The sequence below is a fragment of the Taudactylus pleione genome, unplaced genomic scaffold, assembly GCF_031769625.1.
Source record: "Taudactylus pleione unplaced genomic scaffold, aTauple2 ptg001628l, whole genome shotgun sequence".
NCBI classification, from domain to species: Eukaryota; Metazoa; Chordata; class Amphibia; order Anura; family Myobatrachidae; genus Taudactylus; species Taudactylus pleione.
Genome location: NW_028286025.1, coordinates 1,979,393 through 1,998,148, shown reverse-complemented (window position 1 = coordinate 1,998,148; position 18,756 = coordinate 1,979,393). Strand labels below are relative to the sequence as shown.

Genomic DNA, 18,756 nt, shown 5'->3' with positions numbered 1-18,756 from the left:
AACATGTGCGATAAGCAACAGGAAAGTAATTAACTTCACACCTTGGTGAAACCATGCTGCACTGCAGGGAGACAGATGTAAAATGTGCAGAAAGATTTAGATGTGAGAGGGGCGTGTTCCAACGGAAATCTAAAATTGCCGTGTAACGCTGTGTACACACTGAGACATTGGGCCTCATTCAGAGGCGGTCGGAGGATGCAAGCGGTCGCTCAGAAACTGGGCGGCCGCTTGCATCCTGACCGGCCGCCTCTGTTTCGGTCGTTAGGCTGTGGGTTAATACCCACAGCTCTAACGACCGCTAGGGTGATGGTCGCGATGGTCAGAGACCAGCGCGACCATCGGGGCTTACGACGAGACCCTAGGGTAGGGTCTCACTTGTCGTAAGCCCCGGAGAGCTTCTGGCTCTGTCAGAGCCAGAAGCTCTCCACTGACATCACTAGTGATGTCAGTGGGGCCTCGCAGGCGTTCCCATGGGAACGCCTCCGTTTGGGCTGCCACCCCCCCGGCCCGCCTTCCAAACGGGGCGAGCTGTCAATCAACATCGACAGCTCGCCCTCTTTGGAAAGAGACCCGCTACGACCAGCGCTGTCGGTTGTAGCAGGTCTCACGCATGCGCACGAAGGAGCCGGCTCCCTCGTGCGCATGCGCACTAGACAAACATCGAGGCGGCCGTGTGGTCATAGACCGTACGGCCGCCTCTGAATACAGCCCTTTGTCCTTACCATGTGGCCAAATCATAATGACATATCGTGCAGCATGTATGCACGATATGCGTGCTCCCGCAAGTCGCATGCGATGTCGTCAGATGTAATGTGTTGCACCTCAAACCAGACCATATTGCTTGCGGCTCCATGCATGTTAATGAAGGACGGAACGAGGGATTGTTCCGTCGTTCATTTCATCGTTCTAATGTGTACCCAGGATATTATATGTTGGCCCATGGGTCGCCGTATTGTTCCGGTACATCGTCTCGGTGTGTACCAAGCTTTAGAATAAGCTGTCCAGCATTTGTGGGCTACATGCAAAAGCAGTAAATATTTACCCTGCATGCAAAAAAAAAAAAAATCAATGTATTGGCCCCTCTTGCATTGCAACATGGTTCATTCCAGATACAAAGTCACTTCCTTTTTTTTTTTTTTTTTATTGCTTTGCTCCCAACTCAGTATCAGTCGCAGTATACCTACCTGGGACTTTTACCAAGTAAAAAAATAAATATATATTTGGTTAATTTTCTAGTTTCCGCAATGCTTATGCCACATTCCAGTCATATCTGTCTTAAAGGGCTTTTCCCAAGCCAGTCATAAACCTTTGTGCTTTTTGTAGAACCAATGATAGCAGGCAAGTTCCACATGAATAAGAAGAACTGCGGAATCTACAGGCACAGAACCCTCTGCTAGCCCTTCCGGCTTCTGCAACCGTGCGACGGAATAACACCAAATTCCAAAGCAATGCCAATCCCTCCCTCATTTACTAAACTTCGCACGTTGGGGATTGTCACCATGAACCTCATCACCAAGCCGCACCCAACTCATCTTTTCCTGAATTGCATTCAGATCTTCTGAAAGCCAGGTAGAAAAGTGATGGAGGCATAATATATTGTAGAATTAAGAAGCCAGTTAGTCAAATCCAGGAGCCATCATGATAGTACTGCCACAATTTAGCCACCAGCAGTCATTTTTAAGGCGCATGGTCATCTGGTTCTGTCCTCGCTACTACCATTTCTTTTTTTTAAAAACACAGACGAGCGTTTCAAACTGGAAAAAGATATTTCAGGCAAAATTTGACCATAGGTGAGGATTTACGTCTATGTATAACAGAGTTCCTGTGTGAAACTAGAGCAAGCAGTAAGACACTTACAGCCTAAAATGGCTATTAATTAGCAATAATAAAAGTTTGCAATGAATATGTTAACACTTGTAAGCAATGGGATAGGGATTTGGAAGCAAAACAAAACTCGCTCTGCTAATGGTCAAACTTGTCAGTACAGGGGCAAAACAATGTGTTTCATATATTACATATAAAAAGCCTGTTAAGGGTCACAACAGCAGTAATTAAAACTGAACACGTCACTCTGCAAATTACCACTATTAAACCCACGTGAAAGTGTGTACACTAATTTGGAAGTCACCCTGCTCCCAGCCTGCTGGTATGATACCTTATTAGTGTGCAGGTGGCGTCCCGAAAAGTCACTCATTAAAAACATACCTGGCAACAGTCACAAGTGGGGCCTGGAAATACAGTAAATGGCTTTAATGTTGTCAGTATCCCAAATACTTAATGTGAGATGCATCAAGCCTTGGAGAGAGATAGAGTGGAGCGTTGGCCAAAGCAACCAATCAGTTTCTAATTGTCATTTCAAAGACTGTGCAGAATAAATGACAGCTGGAAGCGGATTGGTTGCTGTGGGGAACCTTCTTTGGCCAAAAATAATATAAAAATCAATACATCTCATTTATTTTAGAACCTTAAATAATACATACTATGGAGATGATTCAATTGTTTTTGGCACCCATCGGAACAGTTCCTCAGAAGCTCCAATTTAGCTGCACAAAGCGGCATTTGGGCACCCAGAGTGCCAACTTATCGCACATTTCTGCTTGCCACCGTGAAGGAGAAATGTGTGCATTCGCGGTTATTCGCGCCCGAATGGAACAACAATTGAATTACTCCGCAAGATGCCGAAATGACAAAGCCACGGTAAAAACAATTGATTCGCCTCCTATAAGCTTCATGTACTTAAAATAAAGACTCGGACGCATCACTCTGGCAGGAATTGGTCAGCTATATATGTATTTATTATGTCATCAATTAAAAGCGTACAATGGCAAAGAAAGGACGGATAGAACTGAGTTAAATCCAACAAAGTACAACTACGAACAACAAATGCATTGTAGGCGGATATCACCCAAGGTGCCTATATGAATGCAAAATTAGGGTAAACAACTCCCCATTCTACACTTGACTGCGAGGGAGGTGTCACTGCCCCCGCAAAGGTGCTGCACTTCATCATATAGTCACGGAGGTGAGTGCACCCCAGAACCATCAAAGGTTTCACCTGGTCTGCTGCTCCAATCAACTGAGTAATACCCATTTTACAGCAGCGCTAAAACCCGGGTTATTGCAGGGTTAACCTGGTAGCTCCTTGGTGTAAAAGGGGACAGGGTTGGATTCCCGGGTCGAGTGACCCGGCAATGCAACCCAGGTAACTTGCAGGGTTTAACATGGGAATGACCTGTGAAACCCTGCAGTGTAAACGACGCGATCCGGGTTACGATGACCTGGAGCGCGACACATGCCGGGCATTTGGAGATGATGTCATCTCCAAGCGTCCACCTCCACGCCGGAAGAGCCGGGTTACTGCAGACCCGGCTCCGGTGTGAACTGCGCCGACTCTGAAATATCCTGGGTCTGCGCCGGCTAAATTCCAGGTCTGATCCAGTTTGGAACCCTGTTCCGACATTCGGGTCAGACCCGGAATTCAGGTATAAAAGCTAATTACAGGGAACAGATGGGGGGGGGGGGGTACTGCTTCACCCTCCAAAGAAACACTGAGTAATACCGCTTTTATACCTAGATTCCGGATCTGACCTGGAGGTTGGAACAGGGTTCTAAACCGGATCAAACCTGGAATTTAGCCGGTACAGACCCAGGATATTCCCGAGTTAGTGCCATTCACACCGGAGCCGGGTCTACAGTGACCCGGCTCTTCCTGCGTGGAAGCGGACGCTTGGAGATGATGACATCTCCAAGCGCCACTGAAGCCGGCCAACCGGCATGTGGCGCGCTCCAGGTCATCGTGACCCAGATCGCACCGTTCACACTGCAGGGCTTCACGGGTCATTCCTGTGTTAAACCCTGCAAGTTACCTGGGTTGGATTGCTGGGTCACTCCACCCGGGAATCCAACCCTGTCCCCTTTTACACCAAGGAACTACCCAGGCTAACCCTGCAATAACCCGGGTTTTAGCTCTGGTGTGAAAGGGGTATAATATTACCCAACACATCCCCAACACTACCATAGGCTGCTACAACCACATGACTGGCAAAAGGGCCGCCACCATCCTTGTGGTTTAAGCCACTTCATGCATATTCTGCCTTCAGTCCTTCAGAAGATGCCTCAATTCACAGAGGTCACCATAGGGCATATTAGTCATTTTTCAAAATCATAAGTCGCCTGATTGTTTAACAAGCTGCCGTCCAGTGGTTTTTTATTGTTTTTGTTTTTATGACAGGTCAAATGATTATTACTTCATGTCTGTGCAAAAACACAACTACGAGATCACACCATTAGGCTGCGGAAAAAGAAATCCAACACAAAAGTCGCCCGCTAATTTGAACAATATTCAGTTGCTAATATAAATGAAAAAATAAAATGATTGACAGTGCAAATCGTCAGGGTAAGATTGTGCTGTGGGCGTGATATTTACAGTATAAGAATAAAATAGCCGATCACAAGGTTGTACCAACCACAACATTTGTTAGCAAGCAAGAAAATGGCTCCGCTGGTGGCCCTCTCAGATATCAGCTGACATTAGGAAAATGTTCATTTCAAGGCGTCGGGTCACAACAGTTTCCCATCCGTTGAAAGAATTTCTATATATATTGTCTGTCTGGGCATTCCAAATTGCAATAAATGATATCTTTTATTTTTGTAAAGGGAGAAGAATTAGTTCCGTGGTTGAAGGCCCTGGTGATGTGAGAAGGATATTGAGAAAAGTGCTGTAGGCCCGGGTAAAGTAGAGATTATAATATAATATATTTATTCATTATATGGATCATCCAACTCCAAGGCCTTTACGTTTGTAGTCTTCATTCTAGCACCCTGCACCCGTCACAACCTGTGCCGTTCCCCTTTCCTGCCTGGGGTGTCGCTCTCGGCTCTGGTGCTTCTAGCACACGCTGGCCTGTATATCAGAAGTGTATTGTATCAGCAGAGTGTGCTAGAAGCACCAGAGCAGAAAGCGACAGAGGAACCGCACAGGTTGTGACAGATGCAGGGTGCTGGAATGAAGGCTACATTCGCACGTTAAATAGCTTTCTTTGGGTTGCCGCTAAGTGTACAGAAGCTCTGATTCATCCAATGCCTATAGGCTTAGCTTCAAAAGGACGCGCAGCGCTACAGAAGTAACAGCAGTACGAGAGGAAATACATACATTTGATTCTTACTGTGAAGAAAATAAAATAAACGGCCTGAGCAGGTGCATACCCCAGTGCCCTTATTACATCATGGCAAATGTGAGCGGGCACATCCCTACAAAAATGACAGTAATTAGAATCCCAGATTTGCCCTCATTACAAAGACAACAGCCAAGTCGGCATATTTAAGCTCATACACTGGAGACCACGTCACAGTGCAGCAAAAAGATTCAATTATTACCAGTTACAACAGTATTTTGAAACAGAGCAGGTGCAGTAAATACCATAGGGCGACAAATCCACGTCGTCCTTTCAAAACACTCCTGCAGTGCTGCCCAACGAGACCAGCAGGGCCTCCGGACATGTGACGGGCAGCGATGTTCCAGATCTCCGAGTGGTCTAACGGACCACTGCCGCTTCTCTCACCCCTTCACAACAAGCGGCATCATTAGTGGTGCGCTGGCACAATGACGCCATGTTCAGGCTTCCACCTCCCATAGGGCTGGTGCAAGCTTCGACGTTGCGACTGATGGTGCATTTAAACTAGGGGTGAGCGGATTCGGTTCTACTCGGTTCCGTTGGGTTTTAAAAACCGAATCTTATTGGCTATCCAAAACTCGTGACAGCTGATACCCAATAAGATTCGGTTTTTAAATCCGAACGGAACCGAGTAGAACCGAATCCGCTCACCCCTAATGTAAACATATTAAGCGCAGCTGCCTGTGGGAGACACGGCATTAGCGTATAGACTCAGCTACAGAAAAGGACGCACCACTGAATCGGGCCCTCAGTGAGCCAGTACAGAAGGTAAGGGGGCGGAAGCAGAGTATCACCGGTGCTGAACCCACTTGGAGACTAGAAGCACAGGCAGCATGGAAAGCGCAAAGTAAAGAACAGAGGGAGAGAGAGGGCCCTGCCTGTGAGAGCTTCCATACTAAAGTGACTGGTGAACAATTTGGACAGTGAGCTGGGAAGAAGGACAGGTCAAAGGCAGAGAGGTAAATGGAGATTTAGGAGGAGGGCTGATAGACTAGGAAAGGTGACTTTTGAGTGCACGTAAAACTGGTAGAAAGTCTGACTTGGAGTGGGATTGAGTTCTAGAGGAGGGGGACAGCATGAGAGGAGTCTGAGAGGTGGGTGTGAGAGGAGGTGACCATGGTGAAAGTGAGGCAGTGATCAGCTAAAGAGCGGAGAGGGGCTATATATACTTTATCCCTGGGTACAGCAGTGTGTGGTGGACTGCAGACTAGTGGGCACAGCATTGGCAATCCGCCATAGGGTGGCATTAGGACTTACGCTGTGCATAAGCACTGGACTATAGAGACAATCTGGGTATAAGGCTTTAATACTGGGAATAGGTGTGTGGTGGACATGATGCGGTTACAATCCAGCCCAGGGCTGTAATGATGGGCATGGCTGGCACTAAGCTGTATGTGGTAGGCATTGCGTTGTCCTGCTGGGTTGGGCATGGGTCTGCGATGCATAGTATACAGGCTTTCCATTGCTCACTTACTCTTTTGCATTTTGCACAATGACTCTATGTATCCTGTTCCAGGCATATGAGGTATTTATTTTTTCACTGTACCACGCTATGCCTGGCATGCTTTGTACGGCCAATTTGTCAGCAGAACAAATACAATGAACTTATTCACCCTGTTGTTGCCCCCGGGCATATTATAACTGTACCTGGCCTTCTCGCTTAAAGTAGCGACGCCCTTAACCATGGCAATTAGTCTGTTCCCCGTTTCAGTCTCCTCTGCCAGGGCAAGCAAATGGTTCAGGAGTGGGTTCAGTTCTCAGCTGTATATGTACATTAAAGAGGGGCTTTATAATTATATCAGTGTTGCAGGTACCCTTACCACAGACACACAGGAGTGGAGATAATACAGTCTTTCAACTAAAGCTCACAAAAATGAGCAATATATAACGTGCGCCACAAGAAGGAACTACCCACTCATCTCCTTTCCTAGGCCCAGATCCTAATCCCACCTCAAATCCTCTAGTCCCGATTTCCTTCCTTTACAGGCACTATCTAAGCCAGGGGTGGGGAACCTTTTTTCTGCCAAGGGCCATTTTGATATATAGAACATTATTTGCAGGCCTGGTTTAGGCCACGCCCCCTCCATGTGATGTCACACAGGGACGGGGCCACAATCACCAGTGATTTCAGCAATGCCCCTGAGGATGCTTTGGGGAGCTGTAAGAGCAGCGGTGTGACAGACTGAAGTGTCCTAAGGATGCTCTAGGTGGCGCTGCTGCATAGATTCTGGTTGCATGGTGCCGTTATAGGCATCCTACTAGCCAGATGAGGCTAGCAGAAAAAAGCTCTGAGGGCCTGACCAAATGATAACGAGGGTCTTATACGGCCCCCGGGCGGGCAGGAGGTTCCCCATTCCTGATCTAAGCAATCATCAGCAATAGTCCTTATACTTTGTTCCAAAAGCGAACCATGGTCCTGATACAGAGATGTAGGCAATGCCGATATGTACGTAGTTATGCGATTATCGTCTAAGTCGCGCTGCTCATGCGTCAAGGCCAGCCGCAGCCACTTTTGACTTGCATTGTGATTGACAGTCATGGAGCGTTTGTGGGAGGTGACGGGGAGTGGCGGCGCAGGCGTGTCACAGCATGCATCTGCGATCCCATACACAGTGAAAGCGGATCCGGTGTCTCAGATCCCGCCCCATTCTGAGTACCCCATAGGGCTACTCAGAACTGCGATAATCGAGTGATCCGCGATTGATGTTGGATCATTGTATTCTGATGCCTGGATTTGCAAAGCTGGTGGTGGGCGCCTCAATTTTACCACATATTTTCGCATTTATCGCAGTCGGTATGGCATTGGCGTCCGTCCATGAATCAGACCAAGGGGCATATTCAATTAGATGCGAAAAGTCAGTTTCTGCGGAAAAGTATTGCCTGACCTCATTTCGCCAGGCGACAACTTATCCCCGTATTCATTTCCCAAGACTTTTCGCCGGTGCGGAAAGTCAATGCATTGGAATAGGCGAAAAAAAGATTTGCCTATGAAAGCTGTCGAGAAAAAAGTGCAGAATTGGGGTTTTGGGGTGCAAAGTTGCGGGAACCACCCTGCACCCTTGGGACAGGCCCCCAAAGGTAAACTAGGTCAAAAAAAGTTTAAAAAAAATACTTAACACCCCAAAACATTACTTTGAAAAAGTATGCCCCAGGTGTTTTTAAAATTGCAGGAGCTGGCGGCAGGTGGATTTTTTTAAGTTTTTTAAAACTTCACTTTAGCAATTTTAAAATATGCCGGCCCCCATTTTCATGTACCCCAAATTTGCTGGGACTAACTGCTAAATGCTATTCTTCACCACTTATGCAAAGACGCTAATTAGCAGCTATTGAGATAATTTAAGTCCCCCAAATACCTTCTGCAGGTCTATTCGGGGGTATCTATAGTGATCCCCAATGTCAGTGCATCTTTTGGGGGGTGTCAGGCCGATTTCCCCAAATCCGACAGAACTTTTCGCCAGGTCCGAATTCACTGGGTCCCGTTTTCGCCAATTTCTAATTGAATACGAGGACAAGCGGGGACGAGCGCGATACTTTTCCAGCTTGGAAAACCTGAAATGTTTGTGAAAAGTACGGGACTTCTTCGCCACTAATTGAATATGCCCCCTAATATTCTATGCAACCCCTGTGTTATTGTCAATTTTACCAATCAGTGTTTTTGTCTATAAATGCAATGTTCTGTAGCTCACAGTGTCAGGACCAATACTCTGCTGAGGCACGGGCTTTGGTCTAATATTCATCACTATGACGCAGAAAGATTATCTATCTTCAACCATCTGACCATGGACGTATTGAAAGCTGGGAGCCTGGTTACAATGTTCTTTCAGCCAGTAGTAATATTACTCGTAGGATAGGGTTCGTCATCCACAGTCATCAGTAAGAAAGTACACAAATGTGTATAAATGCTGAATCATATTGACCTACAGCACACCAGCCCCTGTGGATGGATTCCAGTTATCAGTGGTACAGTCGTTTTGCTGTGAGTATGTCAGTATGTGAGGACATGACACAAAAGTGGAGGCTTGTGGAAATGATGCCTGGCCTGCCGAACAGGACAACCTGACTCCATGTTGTTTCTGCCGAAACTTTGATGAACCCTTCACAGCCAACAATCCACAGGTACAATATGCAGCAGAACATCATCCATCTGGTTGCTGTAACATAGCGGCCACCGGATCAGGTTTCCATTGTCTATGAGAGTTTGTGCCGCAGAGAACCAGATCAGTGCATTTGAAGAACGAGCAGGGCAATACAGAGTTAATGAGAATGACCACATTTTTCTTTCTGAACCTATAAAAAAATAAAAAAAAAATCCCAGTTTTCCTGGGTAAAAAGTCCCTTGGAAATCTTGGGTGTGAGACACAGGATATCTTTGTGCGATTCTATCAGAGAAAATAGCCCCAAGCACATTTTGGCTCGTAGGATGGAGCAGACAACGTTTGCCATTACAAATTGTTACATCTGTTGCTAAATAACCAATGTATCAATGGGAGTTACATTTTGCCACACAAAAGAAGCAAAGTTACCAGACCCTAAGGGCTATTTCACACACGCCGCTTTTCACCGGGCCGGCAAAAAAAAAAACCAGGGCTTTTATTTGCCGTATGTAAAATGTAATTAGGTATGGAAATGGATGGGTCCTTTCAGACGGGACGGTCGCCGTGTTACAGCCGGGAATATCCACTTAACAAGGTCGGCTTCCGTGCCGCGTCCGTGCCGTCCCTGCAAGTCAGTGAAGTATATGTTATGAGGTTTCCTTTCACACGCCGGCTTTTCTCAGCTTGTACAGCAGCTGCTGCTGTACATGCCAAATACAGTAAGAAAAAAGAAACACAACAGTAAAAAGGGCACAAAGCCGCTGCATGTGAAAGGCACCTGAAAAAGGCGCCCGAATAACAAAAAAAAAAACGTCCGGCTTTGGACAGTTTTTTTGCCGGCCGATGAAAACCAGCATGTGAAATAGCCCTAATGGTAACCAAAATGTGAATAGAATTTCCAAGGCCACTTTGCGGCTGGGTGACCTTATCTATGTGCGCACTATGGTACCTCCTAAGCAGACAAAGAGGAACTGAACTGAATTGGGAGCAAAGTAATGGTGCATACACACGATCAGATTTTTCCTTCAGATATGAACGATAACGATTTAAAAATCGTTCAGTCGTTCATATCTGAAGGAAAATCGTTCATATCTGACATGCCTGAACGATGGACGATCAACGATGCGCGTTCCCGTTTGTCAGATAACGATATCTGACATCTGATGGGTTTGCAGTCAGACTTGGACGATTCCATTCATTTTAATGCAGTCAAAAATCGTTCAAATCGTTCAAATCGTTCAAAACTTTGGTAAAATCGTTCAAATCGTTCAGATCGTTTAATCGTTCAATCGTTCATCTGACAAATCTGACAAGTCTGACAAATCTGACCGTGTGTACGCTCCTTAACTTTGCATCTGGGCAAAACCATGTTGCACTGCAGGTGGGGGGGGGGTCATTTACAAGGCACAGAGAGATCCATGCTGGGTACACAGTAGGCAATAGATCCTTCCTACAGCCGACGGACGATATATTGTTAGGTGTGTCAACTCATGTGTACACATATGATATATCGATCACAGATGTATTTTGTCAGGTCATGCAGCACGGCAGATACCATATATCAAGCGCATCTGCCTGTAAGTATGGGCGACCCACCAACCGACCCACAGGAAACGCCAACACTGACACCACAACTGGGCGGACAACTTGAAATGCCCACCCCCGTTGTGATGTCTGGCCAGATATATTGAATGGCCAAATGGTAATTATTTATGCTTACCAAAAGGGTCGCACGGTATGCGGGGGCCGGTCACTGAGTCGATGGGTGTGTACCCAGAGTTAGATTTGGGGGTGGAGTGTCCAAACTCAAATCTAAACTGCAGCATAAAAATAAAACTGTCCCAGCATTTTTGGGCTACATGCAAAAACAGACAGTATTTACCCTGCATGCAAAAACAACATTTGCACCCCTTGTATTGCACCATGGTTTGTCCAGGTACAAAGTTACTTGTTTTTTGTTTCCTTTGCTCAGAACCAGCCCCAGATTGTTACTACAGGACTATAAAAAAGAGCATTTGTGATGTAATACATATGCTGGGCATGGCAATCAAAGTACTCCCACCTAAAGCCTTAAGCTCGGTACACAGACTATTTTTGGGCTGATCCAACGGATCGGGCCGCCATATGGTCACAATCGTCTAATTATTTCACTTGTGATTCTGTGAGGAGAGATGGAAAACATGTACTGTTTGGGGTCCTGAGGACCAAGTTTGAGAACCTGTGGTTTAATGTGTACCCAGTTTTAATCTCGCGTATAAACATCTGTTGCACTTTCATATTCTTGAAGTCTTCCTCTCCCAGCAGACATGAACGGTGGCTACAATAGATATGTATGAGGGCACTAATGCTATAGACATGGTCTTAGTAAGATTATGTACATAATTTAAAACAATTATATGCTGGCTCTTAGTTATAACATAATTTTAATAAACTGTTCAGTCCACATACGGATGTTTGTAAGACAATGCAGACACGCACCATTTACATTACGTTATACAGCTAGCTATACTGTCACGCGATAAGGCTGCTGGTTTCTAAACCTCTGAGAAATGTAACTCAGGAATCACTTAAACTTATCAGCCATGTCGCACAGTATAAGACTATACCAAGAGTCACAGCGCAGCTGTTCATAAATACAGACACAGGACAGATAATGAGAATTACACCCAGCAGACAGGGAGATAGAGAGAACTGCACATCGTCTCCCCTATCTATAGTGATATAAGAGATTTTGAGGGGTCTATGTACTAATCCTTAAAGTACCAACCAATCAGCTCCAGTCACCTTACATGCTGTGTGAAAAGTGACAGTTTAGAGCCAATTGGTTGGCACTTTGTCTCTCTCCAAGGCTTTGTGCATAGACCCCTATTTCTGGTTGATACATCGATCCGGTTATTGTGTGCGAGTCTGCACGATTCCTCTGATCCTACACTTCTGACCTGGTTTGTCTTAAACCCATCTCTGTATGTACGGTCAGTGAGCCCGAGCACTGAATGGTTTCAGGACATTGAAGCTGTGCTGCCCACCTGTGTGGCCGGACACCAACTATGAGCTCGGCGGCCACAACCCATGGGTGATAAATCGTCGCGAATTCCATCGTCATATTTCAGACGTAAAGACCAGACACTCATTTACTCGCCAGTGAGCCAGAACCCAGCTCTTGCAGCTCAGTGGGCCCACTCCCACCACCTGTATCTTCTCCATAAGTGTGCGATATATGCAATATAACAGAGATGGCATTGTGCAATGACACATATAACAAGAGCTACAACCAGGATACACAATTAGTTTTGCACCGTTTAACTTCTGCAAACACCAGGGGCATTCCCAGGGACACATTTTAAAAAAGTGGGAATCTCCCTGAAAATCAGCTACGGTAATTATAAACCTTAAGCCTCAGGATACTTTAAAAGGGGGCAAAAAAAATAAAAAATTTGTTTTGGCATCCTCACAACCTGAGAACACATAACTCTTATCCAAGTATTGAATTCAATTTAAGATTCCAAACTCACTTGTACAAATTTACAAGCCAGCTAGAGACTAGCACGGCCCACTAACGCAGTACAGATATGTATCACTCCATAAATAGCCACGAGCAATTTATAATGAGATAGATGATTCTTAATGAACAGGCTCACTTACTTGTCTGATGTCATTCTTGGAACCAGCTTCATCATACTCTAGGTTGTACATAAACACAACGCGGTCTGAAGTCTAAACAATTCGGGACGGTCTTACAACGTACCGCAGTTCCAAAGAAATAACTTCACGTCTCCGCAGACACAGCTGACATCCTACCCACGCGTTGTAGGGCTCAGAACGTATCATACGAAAACACACAACCCACTTCATTCACAGGCCTCCGCGCCTACTCACAAGCACCGCCCACGCCAACGGAACTGCGCTGAATCATTTAGTCCAACCCTCAAGTTACTCTCGACAGCAGCAGCAAAAGCAAGACGATGGTACACAAAAGATAGGCATATGTATATACATCAGTACATATAGTATACAGTATAACGGGAGCGCTGACGTATTTAATAGAGGGAAAGAAAAACACAAGAAAAGGGTGCAAGCTTAATCCCATCAGTAGCACCTACAATTTACTGCTAGAGGTCAACTTTTTGGGGTACTTGCTGTTTTATGCATATCCTTGCCTGGCTGCTTAAAAGGACAGACAGGCTGCTAAAATGGTCTTCGGCCAATGTATTTATCTCAATGTTTATTATAATAACTTGCGTACTATAAGTTATAACACTGGGCAGCACAGATGGTGTAATGGTAAGCATTACTGCCTCACAGCAGAGATCGTGGGTTCAATTCCCACTACGGCCCTAACTGTGTGGAGTTTGTATATTTTCCCTGTGCTTGCGTGGGTTTCCTCCGGGTGCTCCAGTTTCCTCCCACACTCCAAATATAACTGGTAGGTTAATTGGCTCCCAACACAAATTACCCCTAGTGTGTGTGTGTGTGAGCATGTGATAGGGAACATAGAGTGTAAGCTCCACTGGGGCAGGGACTGATGTGAATGGCCAAATATTCTCTGTAAAGTGCTAAAAAATATGTGTGCGCTATATAAATAACTGGTAATAATAATAATAACACACCCGCTTCCATACACCATTACGGATATTAGACGTCACAGTGAAGAGCTGTTAAAAAGCACTTGGAGGGTGGCCCTCTCCCGGGAACTCCCTTGCAATTCAAAATAGCATCGCAGTTTACAGTAGGGTATACATTATCTCATATTATTTACACCATTATCGCGTCATTTCAATTGCGTTGGGAACGCCAGCAACAGCACACCGAATCGCTCAAATCACATATAATTGTTTGCATGCCCTAAGGGGGTGCGTACAAAAATACATGATCTCTGGGCTACCATGGGAGCGGCACATGCCCAGGCTAGATGGCAGGCATCGACCTCTTAATCCACATAGCCATGACCAAGAAGCCTTTTCATAACTTGTGGCGGCCACCAATTCTGTTTGATGGTTTGATTCTTCACCTGGTTTCATTACAGAGAAATGGATGGAAAAGGGTTTGCATGAAACCAAAGGTAAGTTGGGTACACACAGAACTACGTGTGTACCGAGTGATGCCACACACGGCCCCCCCCGCCGCCAGCGGCCCGACATATCGGGGCGTCCGTAGACACTGGACGATCCGGTGCCCGACCACCCGATATACCGGCCCCTGCCGCATAGTGCTACATGGGATCGTCAGCCGCATCGCCTGATATGACTGCAGGTACAGAAGATCGGGCGATGAGGCTGACGACACCACGGGAGCTCGCACTACACGATGTAGTGAATACACACTGCACGATATTAACGATTTGTCGTTCCGATGCACCAGAATCGGCCAAATCGTTAATAGCGTGTAGTGTGTACCCAACTTTAGTGATCAACAGCTCTCTATGGAGGAACTACTTCTCAGGGCTCACTGCACTTTTTTGTGATGTCCAAGGAACCAAAAAAATTAAAATAATTTAAAAATAGGGTAAATAATAATAATAAAAATGAATGAGCGTACACCCTTCAGAGTCTGTTGAGAATTTGGATAAGTGAATTCTGACAGCACATTTTTAATGTGAACACAGTATAGGCCAAAACTCCAGAACCTGGTGGTTATGTACCCCACTGGTCAGATTAGAACCATGCCTCCTGTCCCCTTGTTATCCTGTTTAATTTACCCATCTCTACACGACAATCATCAAAACATCGGGGTCCGGCCTACAAATTCACGGAAAACACAACAGGTGTATTTAGTCCCTTCATTAAAGACAGAGGGGCGCATTTATCAATGAGTTTTATCGTACGCAACGAATTGTAAAACCTATTGCATATGATAAATGGTGCTCCAGCCAATCAGCTCCCAACTGTCATTTTTCAAACAGATGACAGTTGGGAGCTGATTGGCCGGAGCACCATTATCATACGTAACAAGTTTTAAAACTTGTTGCGTACGATAAAACTCGTTAATAAATGCGCCCCGGAGTACTGTAATTTTACCAACATTGTTAACTTTAATGTTAACAGAAGGTTTTCCTATTCCCGCCAATAGCGGCACTTTAGAGCAATTCCCCTTCTGATTGTGCGAGCGCTGGTTTATTGCTACATAGACGTCCCCTAATCACAAGCTGTAAACATTTGCAGCACTTTCTCACGGGCTGTTCAGTATCAGCCATCATTTTAAGAATTATTTGAAATAATCCCTGCTGCTGGCCATTACGCTGTGCTATAGTGGGGCAAAAATAAGCAATAATTCCAAGTTTTTATGTTTTTTTCACTTTAAATAGGTACTCCAATTTGTGAAGAATAAACATCAGTGCATGGTACAATAAAGTCATTATAGATATCTAGTCCACCTTATCCGGACGCATCAGTACTCTGGATTTCGGAAAAACAAGTATTCGGGGTTAATTGAAGATGGCTTAAGGCCGAAACGCGTTGGAGGCAACACCCCCCCGCACAAGACTACTGCACTAACCCACCTTGTACCTCATCATCAACCCCACGGCAAGGTGGCACAGAGTTATAAACGCGGACCACCGCATCATCCCCCATCTCGAAGCAGTGACGAGCGCCCGTCCGGTACACCCTGCGGGCCCGCAGGTTGCCAGCAACCACCGGACCGTTACCGGAGTACACGACAACTGTGCATGGACTAGAGACTGCAACCTACCGGTAGGTAACTACACTATCAGTGCGGGACGCCGCTACTGTCACTATACGGGACTTTTCACAGCCATCACCATTATCCTGGTCCTCTAAGACTGAGATCATAGGTCCAGCAAAGGGGATGTGCAGAAGTAAGGGCCGCACGGACAGTAGCCCCCTAAAAGGGCCCACCGACTCCCTGACCAGGAAACCACTTAACCCACCACTCAACCCCAACCTCATTCACGGAACCGCCTGGGGAGCACTGTGTCTCACCAATAAACAGGTTGGATTCAATCTCAAGTGTCTGGCTCTTCATTACACACCAACAACACCTACACTGAAAACACACACCAATACACGCCATCCCTTGTTACTACATACCCCCCCACAATTCGCTTCCCCACCCCCTCCTTTTCCCCTCTTCCCCCCCCCCGTCCCTTCCCACCCCCCACCCCACCAATATATATACGCATATTTTATTTTTATTTTTTTCCCCTCCCAACAAACATTCACAGGAGCGCACGTGAAATCCCCCCTCGTCCAGCTTAATTCCATTTACGAATTTATTTGAAACTAGTTACTCTTCTGCTAATTTCTTCAAATTAATTCACCTTATTTTCACCGATTTCTGCTAGAGATATTCAAAGCAGAGATTATATAGATGCTGCTATTCTATTCATTGGCGTCTGTGTACACACAAGGACCCCCCTGCTCCCCAAAAAAGGCCGACATTTATATAAAAAGAGACTCACGTGCACCAAGGAAGAATGCAGTAAAAATTCCAGGGACAAATGAGTCACAAAGAAAGACTCACCCGGGACAAAATGTCAAAATGATATCATACAGAGAACATTCCCTAGTAGACCTGAGAGCTTAGGACACACCGTGATTAGTGAGGATGTCATAAGAATGAGCAGCAGAATTTCACAATACAAAATGTGCTCAGAATTTAGCAAGTCTCTGACAATCACCCCACATTATCAGAGGATGGGCATTTACTGAGAATGGAGCCAAAATTCCAAACACCAAGCAAGGAGGAGTATATACATGATGACACAACTATTGTCACTTCACAGATGACTTTACTATATATGTAACCCCTTCTCTGCCAACTTTAAATACACAAATTGCTAATTTATTTCAGGTACATTTATGTAGACGGCGCATAGGACACTGTATTATATGGTATAACTGGAGTTTAAGCTCTTCTACAGTAACTTCTTGCAGTAATCTTAGGGCTGTCGAATTTTTGAAGATGCATTTCCGATTTAAATAAGTTTGGCAAAACAGAGAATAATGATTATTTTTACTTCCACAACAGAATTCTTGTTGTACAATTAAAGTCTGTATGTTATCTTTAGCGACATCTGAAGGACGGGGACCTACTAAATGCAAGATATTGAACTATACAGACTGTTACCTTAATATGTATAAAAGCTATTTCAATCAGGTGGGAGTATTTTGAAACCAGTATTGAAAAACAGGATTACCCAGAACCTACCTCGCATGCAGAGTGCATCTATCAAAGGAGATCACTGGTGTAATTCAGGAATCACATCCAACTATTTATTACACAGCATAATGGAGGACCATGTATGATGTATTACCAATGGTTGACCATATACTACATGTAAAGTTACCATGAATAGGCCAGCATCCCATTCCATTCCTACACTATATATACCAATGGTGGACCACATTTATCATGAATGGGCCAGCAATGCATACCCTCCATTCCAGTAACTAGCAGTAGGGCAGCTTAACCACCTACCTGCCACACCAAAGTGTTACAAAGCTGATAAACGTGAAAAGTGACCAATAAAACAACCTACACCTGGTCTCCAGTATGTATAAGACAAGCTATAAGGCACAGAGAGAACTTTCTATCGCCACAGCAGGAAACCTAAGACCCATGCACCCCTGGCCTTCCACAAGGTTACAATGGAGTGAATGGACCTTTAAACGCATGGCCCACCCATGTTGTGTACAGTATGGGGGGGGGGGGGTCACCTGGGGCAGAGCGGAGGGGCTCTGCAGGCTACAAGACAAGATTGGCAACAAGGGGTACAGGGCAGAATGGCAGCAGGGTACAGGACAGAATGGCCCCATGGGTTGAGGAGAAAGGGCAGCAGAGTGTGCAGGGCAGAGTGGCAGCAGGGTACAGGGAACAGAACAGAATTGCAGCAAGGGGTGCAGGGCAGAGTGGCACCAAGGGTTGAGGATGCAGGGCAGCAGGGGGTGCAGGGCAGAGTGGCAGCAAGGTACAGGACAGAATGGCACCAAGGGTTGAGGATGCAGGGCAGCAGGGGATGCAGGGCAGAGTGGCATCAGGGTACAGGACAGAATGGCACCAAGGGTTGAGGATGCAGGGCAGCAGGGGGTGCAGGGCAGAGTGGCAGCAGGGTACAGGACAGAATTGCACCTAGAATTGAGGATGCAGGGCAGAGTGGCAGCAGGGAACAGGACAGAATAGCACCACGAGTTAAAGATACAGGGCAGAGTGGCATCAGGGTACAGGACATAATTGCACCAGGGGTTGAGGCTGCAGGGCAGAGGGGGCATGAGGAATGGACACTTACTATTAATGGAGGGACGCCGGTGCAGGTTTGTCTGGATAAGCAGCAGGGCGGGGGGGATGAATGGAAGCAGCCTCCGTCGCTTTAATAGACATTAAAAAAAAACGACAGTAATTCCTGGGAACCCCCTCACCATATTGAGGCTGTGTGCACCACTGTGCTCAATGCTGCCCGGACCCTGAGTAAGCCCCGCCCCCGATGCAGCAGCAGCAGCAGCACTACTGGAAAGTCCCTTCCAGTAACATGC

The 18,756-nt window shown here is 45.9% G+C and overlaps 1 protein-coding gene across 3 annotated transcripts in view; it reads right to left on the bottom strand.

Moving 5' to 3' along the window:
* The window catches only part of TRAF3 (TNF receptor associated factor 3), a 120,320-nt gene that overhangs the window by 69,020 nt on the left and 32,544 nt on the right, over nt 1–18,756 (bottom strand). Inside the window, exon 1 of one of the 3 annotated variants that reach the window (XM_088464307.1) lies at nt 18,513–18,724. The exons of 1 other annotated variant lie outside the window; for it this stretch is intronic. The gene's annotated coding sequence lies outside the window, so the exon portion shown is untranslated. Of the gene's footprint in view, nt 1–18,512; nt 18,725–18,756 lie in introns of those variants that run through there. One more of the 3 variants, XM_088464309.1, reaches the window with a different exon arrangement.